Source organism: Oratosquilla oratoria, chromosome 26, assembly GCF_046742065.1.
Source record: "Oratosquilla oratoria isolate Oo_2021 chromosome 26, ASM4674206v1, whole genome shotgun sequence".
In the NCBI taxonomy this organism is placed as follows: domain Eukaryota; kingdom Metazoa; phylum Arthropoda; class Malacostraca; order Stomatopoda; family Squillidae; genus Oratosquilla; species Oratosquilla oratoria.
This window is the reverse complement of record NC_134802.1, coordinates 2,304,925-2,314,924: the sequence shown is the minus strand read 5'-3', so window position 1 is coordinate 2,314,924 and position 10,000 is coordinate 2,304,925. Positions and strand designations below refer to the sequence as shown.

General features: G+C 41.5%; 1 protein-coding gene across 4 annotated transcripts in view; it reads left to right on the top strand.

Annotated features, from left to right (window-relative positions):
• LOC143039362 (uncharacterized) overlaps nt 1–10,000 on the top strand; it is a 243,045-nt gene that overhangs the window by 6,998 nt on the left and 226,047 nt on the right. The window lies entirely within an intron of this gene.

The window sequence follows — 10,000 nt, the reverse complement described above, 5'->3', positions numbered from 1 at the left end:
TGTGTGTGTGTGTGTGTGTGTGTGTGTGTGTGTGTGTGTGTGTGTATTTACCTAGTTGTATTTTACGTGACGAGAGCTATACTCGTAGTGACCCGTTTTCGTTTCTCTCCGCATCCAATTTATTCTTAAAGTATTGTATAGTTTTGGCACTCACTGTTTCTCCGTTTAGTTTGTTCCAGACATCAATCACTCTATGTGGGAAACTATTCTTTTTCAAATCTCTTCTGTAACTGTCCTTCTTTAGCTTCTTTTCTTGTCCTCTTGTTTCTCTTCTGTCCCATTTTAATAAGTCGTCTCAGATTGTGTAAATGGTCAACAAATCACCTCTTTCTCCTCTTTGTTCCAGTGTTGGTATATGTAATTTCTCCAATCTTTGTTAGTATGTCAAATTTGATAGTGTAGATGCATTTTTGTTGCTGCTCTTCGAATTCTTTCTATTATTATTATTTTTTTTTTTTTTTTTTTTTTTTATGCTAGGTGCCCATAGTGTTGCAGCATACTCTAGTTTAGGTCTTATTAGTGCAACCCCTATTTTCTTTACCATTTCTTCATCCATGTAGTCGAAGGCCACTTTCATTGATCTTAATAAGTTAAAAGTCTCTCCAACTAATTTATTGACATGTTTATCGGGTGTCAAGTCACTTGAGATAATCACTCCCATATTTTTGCTACTGTGCTTGTAAGGATCCCGGTCTGAAGTTTGTAGGATCTTCTTTGTGTCCTCCTTTATATATTGGTACGATGTTTGCAGCTCTCCAATCTTGCGGTACCCATCCCTCTTTAAGTGAAAAGTCTATCATCTTGTATAATTTGCCCGTCAGTTTGTCTATACACTCTTTCAGTATCCAATTTGCAATTCCATCCAGTCCATACGATTTCCTAACATCTAGGTTTTTTATTTGGTCTCTTATTTCTTTCTATGTTACCTTTATTTCTTTCATTTTCTCGTTGTCCATCTTCCCAAATTTGTGAGCTCTTAATTGTAAAACAGACCTGAAATGTCTGATCATATTTTCTGCCATTTCTGTGTCATCTATATATTCTATATCTCCTTCACGCAGTTTTACAATTTCATCGTGTTTGTCTTTTAATTTATCATTTACATATCTGTAAAAGAGTTTAGGTTGATCCTTACATTTGTCTATAATATCTTTTTCATAAATTCTTTTTTCTTTCCTGCGTATATTCACATTATCGTTCCTAAGTTTTATATATGTTTGCCATTTGGATTTTTTTTTTTTTTTTCTCTTTTCCATCTTTTCCAGGCTTTGTCTTTTCTGTCTTTAGCCTCACTGCACCTTTTGTTATACCAACACTTTATATAAATCTCTTTTTGCTTCTTTGGTACATATTTGTCAATTCCTTCCTTGTGCTTTTCTTTAAATATATTCCATTTGTCTTCCATCTTTGTTTCCTCTTTGGAAAATTTATCCCAATTTGCGTTTTGGAAATTTTTCCAAGTTTTACAAAATCCGTTTTGTTGCACATTAATCTTCCGTCTCTATGTTTATCATTCCTTCTTACATCGTTCTGTTCTTTTAATTCAAACTCTATTAACATATGGTCACTCTTTCCAATTGGTGTTTTATACTCCATTTTGTTCACGATATCCGGTTCAGAAGTTAATATTAAGTCTAGTTTCGACGGTTCCTCATTGTTTCTATATCTAGTATTTTCCTTAACCCATTGTGTTAAGGTATATTCGATGGTCATATCCAGCAGAATGTTGCTCCAAAGTTCTTCTCCCCCTTTTACTATCATTTCTTCCCAGATTATATCCTTTGCATTAAAATCACCCATAATTACTATGTTACCACCCTCTTTCAGTAACTCATTTAGCACATTCATTGTGTCTTCCAGTAATTTAGAATGATCACTATCAGACCAAGCCTGTGTTTTTGGTGGCACATATACTGCTACAAATTTTCTACTTTTCATATTTTTATTTACAACTTTAATCATAATTAATTCCACATTATATTTGCCTTCATTTATCTTTGTCACATTTAAAACCTTTGAGGTCAATATCATGACACCTCCTCCCTGCTTGTCTATTCTATTTTTCGCCCAGTGGTTGTATAGACCTTGTCCCACCATACTTGTTGATAGAGGCCCTTTCAATTTTGTCTTCATTCCCATAATGCCAGGTTTCTCTATTTCCAGATAGTCCTTTGATTCATTATTTCCAGAGACCATACCGTCGATATTTGTGTTTGGCACTTTTTGTTTCATATTTTCTTTTGTTTTTTGGTTTAAGTTTCTATTTTGCTGATGTACCATTTTTCAGTCTCAGGTCAAGTACTCTCTCTCTCTCTCAAAAAAAAAAAATCCGTCTCTGTTCTTTTCTCATTTGTATCGTTGGCTTCAATTCTGAGAGCCTTATCTTTCTCTTTTTCCTCATCACTCATTTCCTTTTTTATCCATATATGTTTGAATTTCTCGCTGTTTACTAATTTAACCGCTTTTGATAGTACCTCCTTGGCTATCATTTGAGTTCTTATTTTTATTTTCAGAGGTCTATGTTGTTTTTCTTTTAAATATTTGCCTATCCTGTGAATGTCGTCAATTTCTTTGTCAAAAATTTGCCCTTCATCCTGAATTTCTTTAGAAATTTCCTTAGCTATTTCCTTGTCCTCCTTTTCTCTCTGGTATTTGTACACATGTTTTTCTTGGATACCATGGACCACAATGCATTTACCTTTCTCAACTGTATCTATGTGTGTTTGTGTGTGTGTGTGTGTGTGTGTGTGTGTGTGTGTGTGTGTGTGTGTGTGTGTGTGTGTGTGTGTGTGTGTGTGTGTGTGTGTGTGTGTGTGTGTGCGTGTCTGTGTGTGTGTGTGTGTGTGTCTGTGATTCACCACCATTCACCATGGTTATGGATCACGTATTGGACTCGTGATCGACAGTTATTTCCCTCACGGAAGAGAGCTCAGAGCTCGTATATGACCGATCTATGAGTAATGCTATGACATTACAAACACACATACACCAAACTCCCCGCCCACGAGAGTTAGAGTAACGACCCGCAGCTCAGCGGTACTGAAATTATTTCAGGCCTGGGTAGGATTCGAACCCGGACCGTCGTAGTGGCAACCAGGAACTCAAACCACTGCACCACGAGTCGTGTGTGTGTGTGTGTGTGTGTGTGTGTGTGTGTGTGTGTGTGTGTGTGTGTGTGTGTGTGTGTGTGTGTGTGTGTGTGTGTGTGTGTGTGTGTGTGTGTGTGTGTGTGTGTGTGTGTGTGTGTGTGTGATTCGCCATGGTCTTGGATCACGTGTTGGACTCGTGATCGACAATTATTAACCTCCCGGATGAGAGCTCAGAGCTCGTTTGACCGATCTATGAGTAATACTGTGACCTTACACGCAAACACACCCCCAGCTCCCCACCCATGAGAGTTGGAGTAACATCCCGCAGCTCAGTGATACTGAAATTATTTCAGCCCTGGGCAGGAGTCGAACCCGGACCGCCGTAGTGACAGGCGAGAACTCTAACCACAGCTCCACGAGATGTGTGTGTGTGTGTGTGTGTGTGTGTGTGTGTGTGTGTGTGTGTGTGTGTGTGTGTGTGTGTGTGTGTGTGTGTGTGTGTGTGTGTGTGTGTGTGTGTGTGTGTTCACATTGGTCTTTTGATCACGTGCTGGACTCGTGATCGACAACTATTTCCTTCCCGAAAGAGAGCTCAGAGCTCGTATGACCTATCTATGGGTAATGCTGTGACCTTACACGCACACATACACCCAACTCTCCGCCCACGAGAGTTACAGTAACAACTCGAAGCGCAGCGATACTGAAATAATTTCAGCCCTGAGTAGGATTCGAACCCGAACCGCAGTAGTGACAGTCGGGGACTCTACCAACCGCGCCACCGAGTCGTATGTGTGTGTGTGTGTGTGTGTGTGTGTGTGTGTGTGTGTGTGTGTGTGTGTGTGTGTGTGTGTGTGTGTGTGTGTGTGTGTGTGTGTGTGTGTGTGTGTGTGTGTTTATTGTCTGTGTGTGTGTGTGTGTGTGTGTGTGTGTATGTGTGTGTGTGTGAACGTGTGTTTGTGTGTGTGTGTGTGTGTGTGTGTGTGTGTGTGTGTGTGTGTGTGTGTGTGTGTGTGTGTGTGTGTGTGTGTGTGTGTGTGTGTGTGTGCGTGTGTGTGTGTGTGTGTGTGTGTGTGTGTGTGTGTGTGTGTGTGTGTGTGCGTGTGCGTGTGCCCCGTATTCGTATTTCGCAGTATCTAAATTGTTCTTAAACTCGTGTATGGTTTTTGCACACACTATCATTTCGTCCAATTTGTTCCATACATCCACCACTGTGTGGGGAAAGCTGTTCTTTTTCCACTTTACTCCGACAATTTTGTTTATCTATTTATCGGGGTAACATGTCCTTTGTGATGATTACTCCCAGGTCTTTTTCAAAATCCACTTTCTCTACATCCTTTTCACCGATTTTGTATTGCACTGACATCCTGTTTTTACTTTTCCCAAATTCTATTATACTACATTTCTTGATTTTGAAGTACACTTCCCACTTCTTACTCCCTTACCAAATTTTGTTCAGATCTCTCTGCAGCGACTCACAGTCTATTTCAGTGCTCACTTTTCTCAACAATTTTGCGTCATCAAAAAAGAAGTTTATGTAACTGTCCACACTCTCGTCCATGTCATTTACATTATTGGAGCCAGTACCGATCCCTGTGGAACTCCACTAATCACATCTTTCCAAGTAGAACCTTTATCTCTGACCACTACTCTCATTTATCTTCCATGCAGGGAATCCCCCAACCATTCCAATAGTTTACTTTGCACCCCTCCTATGGTTTTCAGTTTTTCTAATAGTTTTTTTATGTGGCACTTTATCAAAAGTTTTTTGTAGATCTAGGAAAACACCATCAGCCCATCCGTCCCTTTCTTTATTATATCTAATATTCTTGAGTAAAAGCAGATCAGATTTGTGGCACATGATCTTCCCTGTCTGAATCCAAACTGTCTCGGGCTTATGTTGTTCTCTTCCAGATGTCTTGCCCATCTAGTTTTGATCACTTTTTCACAAGTTTTGGCTACAATACGTGTAAGGGAAATCGGTATGTAATTTGTTGGGTCTTCCTTGTTACCTCCTTTGTATATTGGTACGATGTTGGCCTTTTTCAAGTCTTCTGGTATTTTTCCTTCCTTAATTAAGCGAACAACTTATTATATTATATAATTTGCCTACCAATTCTTCTTTACATTAATTTAGTATTCAGTTTGCAAATGCATCCGGGCCGTGCGTTTTCTGAGATCAATGCTTATTATTTGATCCATTATTTCAATTCGTGGTGTTATTTCCCCCATGGTGGGGGGGGGGGGTGATTTCACTTCTCGCCGTTCATCCCAGTGCCATACTTTTTCTCTAGTGAAAACAGATTTGAAATGTGTGTGTGCGTGTGTGTGTGTGTGTGTTTGTGTGTGTGCGCGCGCGCGCGCGTGTGTGTGTGTGTGTGTGTGTGTGTGTGTGTGTGTGTGTGTGTGTGTGTGTGTGTGTGTGTGTGTGTGTGTGTGTGTGTGTGTGTGTGTGTGTGTGTGTGTGTGTGTGTGTGTGTGTGTGTGTGTGTGTGTGTGTGTGTGTGTCTGTGTGTGTGCGTGTGTGTGTGTGTGTGTGTGTGTGTGTGTGTGTGTGTGTGTGTGTGTGTGTGTGTGTGTGTGTGTGTGTGTGTGTGTGTGTGTGTGTGTGTGTGTGTGTGTGTGTGTGTGTGTGTGTGTGTGTGTGTGTGTGTGTGTGTGTGTGTGTGTGTGTGTGTGTGTGTGTGTGTGCGTGCGCGCGCGCGCTTCAGCTTTTGGTTTTGCTACCAGGGGGTAGGGTAACCTTCCCTATCTACTTGACTGACTGAGGATAGTCTGTGCAGTTGGACCTAAAGGGGTAATGTTGTCAGTAACCAACTAGTTTCCTTGCCGTATCGACTGCACCAAGAGTCCCTTCTTGTCGGAGCATCCAACGGAATTACTCCTTAAGCAGACACAGCGGAAGTCATCGTTGTCGCATTCGCATCCAGCCCAGCCTCCATCCCCCTCCCCACCTCGCCCCACCCTACCCCACCCGCGCCCAATCCCAAATCATGGCGGAAGTCCTCTTCACCCCTTCCCCCATCGTACCTCGCAAGAAGAAGAAATAGATTTTCGTCCTCTCCCGATTGACGTAGAAAGGAAAAAAGCAAGAATTCAATCCATCCAGAGATGATTTGGAAAGAAATGAAAGAAGTCATAGTTATCAAGAATGGCAGAAATGACGCCAGCATGTGTGTGAGGAATAGGGAGAGAGAGAGAGAGAGAGAGAGGGAGGGAGGGATAGATAGAGGAAAGGAGGGAGAGAATATAAGAACTTGAGAAAGGAGACTACAAGAGACCATAAGGCCTACACTAGGCAGTTCCATGTACATTACCATCTATCATCTCCATCCATAAAGTTACCAAACTTTCTTTTAAAGCAACCGATAGTTTCAGCGCTCACTACTACATGGTTACTAAGTCTATTCCATTCGTTGACCACTCTATTGGTAACCCAGTTCTTGTCTATTTCCTTTTTAAATATAAAATTGTTCAATTTAAATCCATTGCTGCGAGTCCTGCCCTGTTGCCTTAATATGATGACTTTGTCTGCATCACCCTTGTTAAAAATCTTGATCAACTTGAACACTCCGCACTCTGCGTCTTTCCAGAGAGTGTAAATTAAGATGCATAAGCCTGTGTTCGTAAGGTAAATTTCTGAGCCCATATATTATTTTGGTCATTCTCCTCTGTACTGATTCTAGTAAATGTACAGTATATCTACAGTATATCTAACTGTACAGCATAGTCAAGGATGGGTCTAACTAAAGCCAAATAGAGTGTGATAACTACTTCTGCACTTTTATTCGTAAGCGTCCTAGTAATGAAACCTAATTCTCTGTTAGCTCTATTCCTGGTTCTAATGCACTGTTTCCTGGATTTAAGATCAGGACTTACTAGCACTCCCAAGTCATTCTCGTACTCAGTTTTCTCTAAAAAGGTTGTGTAAGCGTATGTTTAACACAATGCACTTTGAGATATTAAAGTCCATTTCATTTCACCGACCATGTGAACAATTTGTTAAGATCTTCCTGCAGTATCCCACCGTCTTCTCCTGACCTGATTTGGTGTTCAATTTTAGTGTCGTCCGCAAATTTACTAACATCACTAATAATCTCATTGACCAAATCGTTTATATACATAATAAATAGTAAGGGACCCAAAACTAAGCCCTGGGGAACTCCACTAGTAACACTCCCCCTTTTGGACTTTACACCCTCTATGGTGATCCGCTGATTTCTGTCCCTGATCCATGCTCTTATCCATTCAAACACTTTTCCTCCCATGCCATGGACTTTGACTTTATTTAGCAGTCTCTAGTGGGACACTTTGTTGAACGCTTTGCTAAAGCCAAGATGAATAACATCGTAACTATCATTGTTATCTGACGCCTTATATACATAAGTGGAAAACAATAGAAGATTATTTACACATGACTTACCCTTGTCATGTTGTGAGTTCGCAAGGTCTCGCTTATACAATGATTAGGGCACAATAATGATTCGATGTTGTTTTTGGTCGGGGCTGAGATCGGAATTACGAAGTCACCTGTCGAGACAATTCTGAGATGTCGTCTGCAGGAGGAATTCATATAAGAGTACTGCGACACTTTTTTTTTTTTTTTTTTTGTAACATCCTTATCTCCAGGATGATGAGTGATCAGGTCAATTTGCAGGAGAGTCACCAGGCAGCGATGAAAACAAGCCACTTTGTCTCCTGGTGACAGAGACACCACAAGATTGGCGCCGGCTAACAATATCAGAATCCGGTTGACCAGGGGGATGTGGTTCCGCTCGAGTTCGCAGGGCTCTTTCCTCTGAACAACCCTGTTTGGCCCGCCCACTCTAGTCCCGGCTCTTAGGGTGGTGTAAGCCCCGCTGGGACTCGCGGAGCAAACAGGGTCCGTCACCTCGCGTACTACCCTGTTGGTCGGTCGGTCCGCATTTCGCCGCCGTTGGCACAGCCGTGGTTCAGGTCGTGGTTAGGGATTGGGACGAGGCAGGGGGTTGGGGATGGGAGGGGGGCTTTTTCTCGCGAAACCGTCGTGTCGGTGTCGCGCGTAACATCACAACTTTAGAAAACTCCATTCGTTGGGAAAATAATTTCGCACCACCAGTGAACTTTATTCTTGCGTAATAACTCGTTTCCACCACCACAGCAATCAACAGTAGAGACATGCATGAGGAGGTGAAGGGAGCAGACTTTGGAGTGCAGCATTGTGCTCTCCTAATTGAGGTTGTATAAGGAGGACAAAATATGATGGAGCCTTTAGGGGCGTCGCCGGTGAAATAGAGATATTCCTGATGCTTTAGTATAGGTAGCGGAGGTCATGGAAACGGGCCTCCTTCTTCCGAAGGCGGGTGGGCGGGCGGTCGTCATGCATATCACGGATGTACTGGTGACATTTCCCTTCATCCTCCGTAGCAAAAAGCTTAATGCCCGAGAGAGTTCCCGAAATGCACATTCCATTGCAAGGTGCGGATTTGGCACTGAACGAGTCATACGTTGTAGGCTACGCGAGATGAATTGCATGATGCATCCTCTCAGTACAGTTTTCTTTACAAAGACATGTTACACCAGTGGGGAGATCTGTCTTATACTACGCACGTATTTATGTGGCATGAACTGCAAGAAGCTTTAAAGCCGAACAATATAGCGTAAAGAATACATTAGAATTGAATTGCTGTAGTTTATCAGCCATATGTATGTGCGCAAGCGTGTGTGTGTGTGTGTGTGTGTGTGTGTGTGTGTGTGTGTGTGTGTGTGTGTGTGTGTGTGTGTGTGTGTGTGTGTGTGTGTGTGTGTGTGTGTGTGTGTGTGTGTGTGTGTGTGTGTGTGTGTGTGTGTGTGTGTGTGTGTGTGTGTGTGTGTGTGTGTGTGTGTGTGTGTGTGTGTGTGTGTGTGTGTGTGTGCGTGTGTGTGTGTGTATTTGCCTAGTTGTATTAACCTAGTTTTATTTTACGGGAAGGGGAACTAAGCTCGTGGTGTCCCGCCTTTGTATCTCATAGGTCTAGTTTCCTCTTAAATTCGTGAATGGTTTTTGCAAACATTATTGTTTCGTCCAGTTTGTTCCAAGTGTCCACCACTCTATGTGGAAAACTGTTCTTCTTCAAATCTCTTCTGTAGCTATCTTTTTTGAGTTTCTTTCCATGTCCTCTTGTGTTTCTCTTGTCCCAATTTAACAAGGTCTCTCTATCGAGTATTTCTGTGCCCTTCATGGCTTTATAGATGGTCAGTAGGTCGCGTCTCTCTCTTCTTTGCTCTAAAGTTGGTAACTCCAATTTAGCCAGTCTCTCTTCATATGACAAGTTTGAAAGTGTTGGAGCCATTTTTGTGGTTTCTCTCTGGATTCTTTCAATCTTCTCTATATTCTTTTTGGTACTAGGTGACCATAATGTCGCCTCATATTCCAGTCTAGGCCTTATTAGTGTGACTAGTATTTCTTTAATCGTTTCTTCGTCCAAATAGGTAAATGCAACTTTTATTGATCTTAGCAAGTTATAAGATTCTCCGACAATTTTGTTTATTTATTTATCAGGGGACAAGTCTTTTGAGATTACTCACAAATCGTTTTCAGATCCCATTATCTTTATCTCCTTAGTTCCAATTTTAGAGTGTCTTGATATTCTATTTTTACTTTTTCCGAACTTCATTATGCCACACTTCTTAATGTTGAAGTCCACCTCCCATTTCTGACTCCATTTCCAAATCTTGTTCAGGTCTACCTGTAGTAATTCGCAATCCGTTTCTGTTTTTACTTTCCTTAACAATTTGGCATCATCTGCAAAGAAACTCATGAAACAATCCACATCATCATCCATGTCATTCACATAAATAGTGAACATTATTGGAGCCAATACTGAGCCTTGCGGAACTCCACTAATCACCTCCTTCCAACTTGAATATTTTTCTCTGAGTACTACTCTCATCTT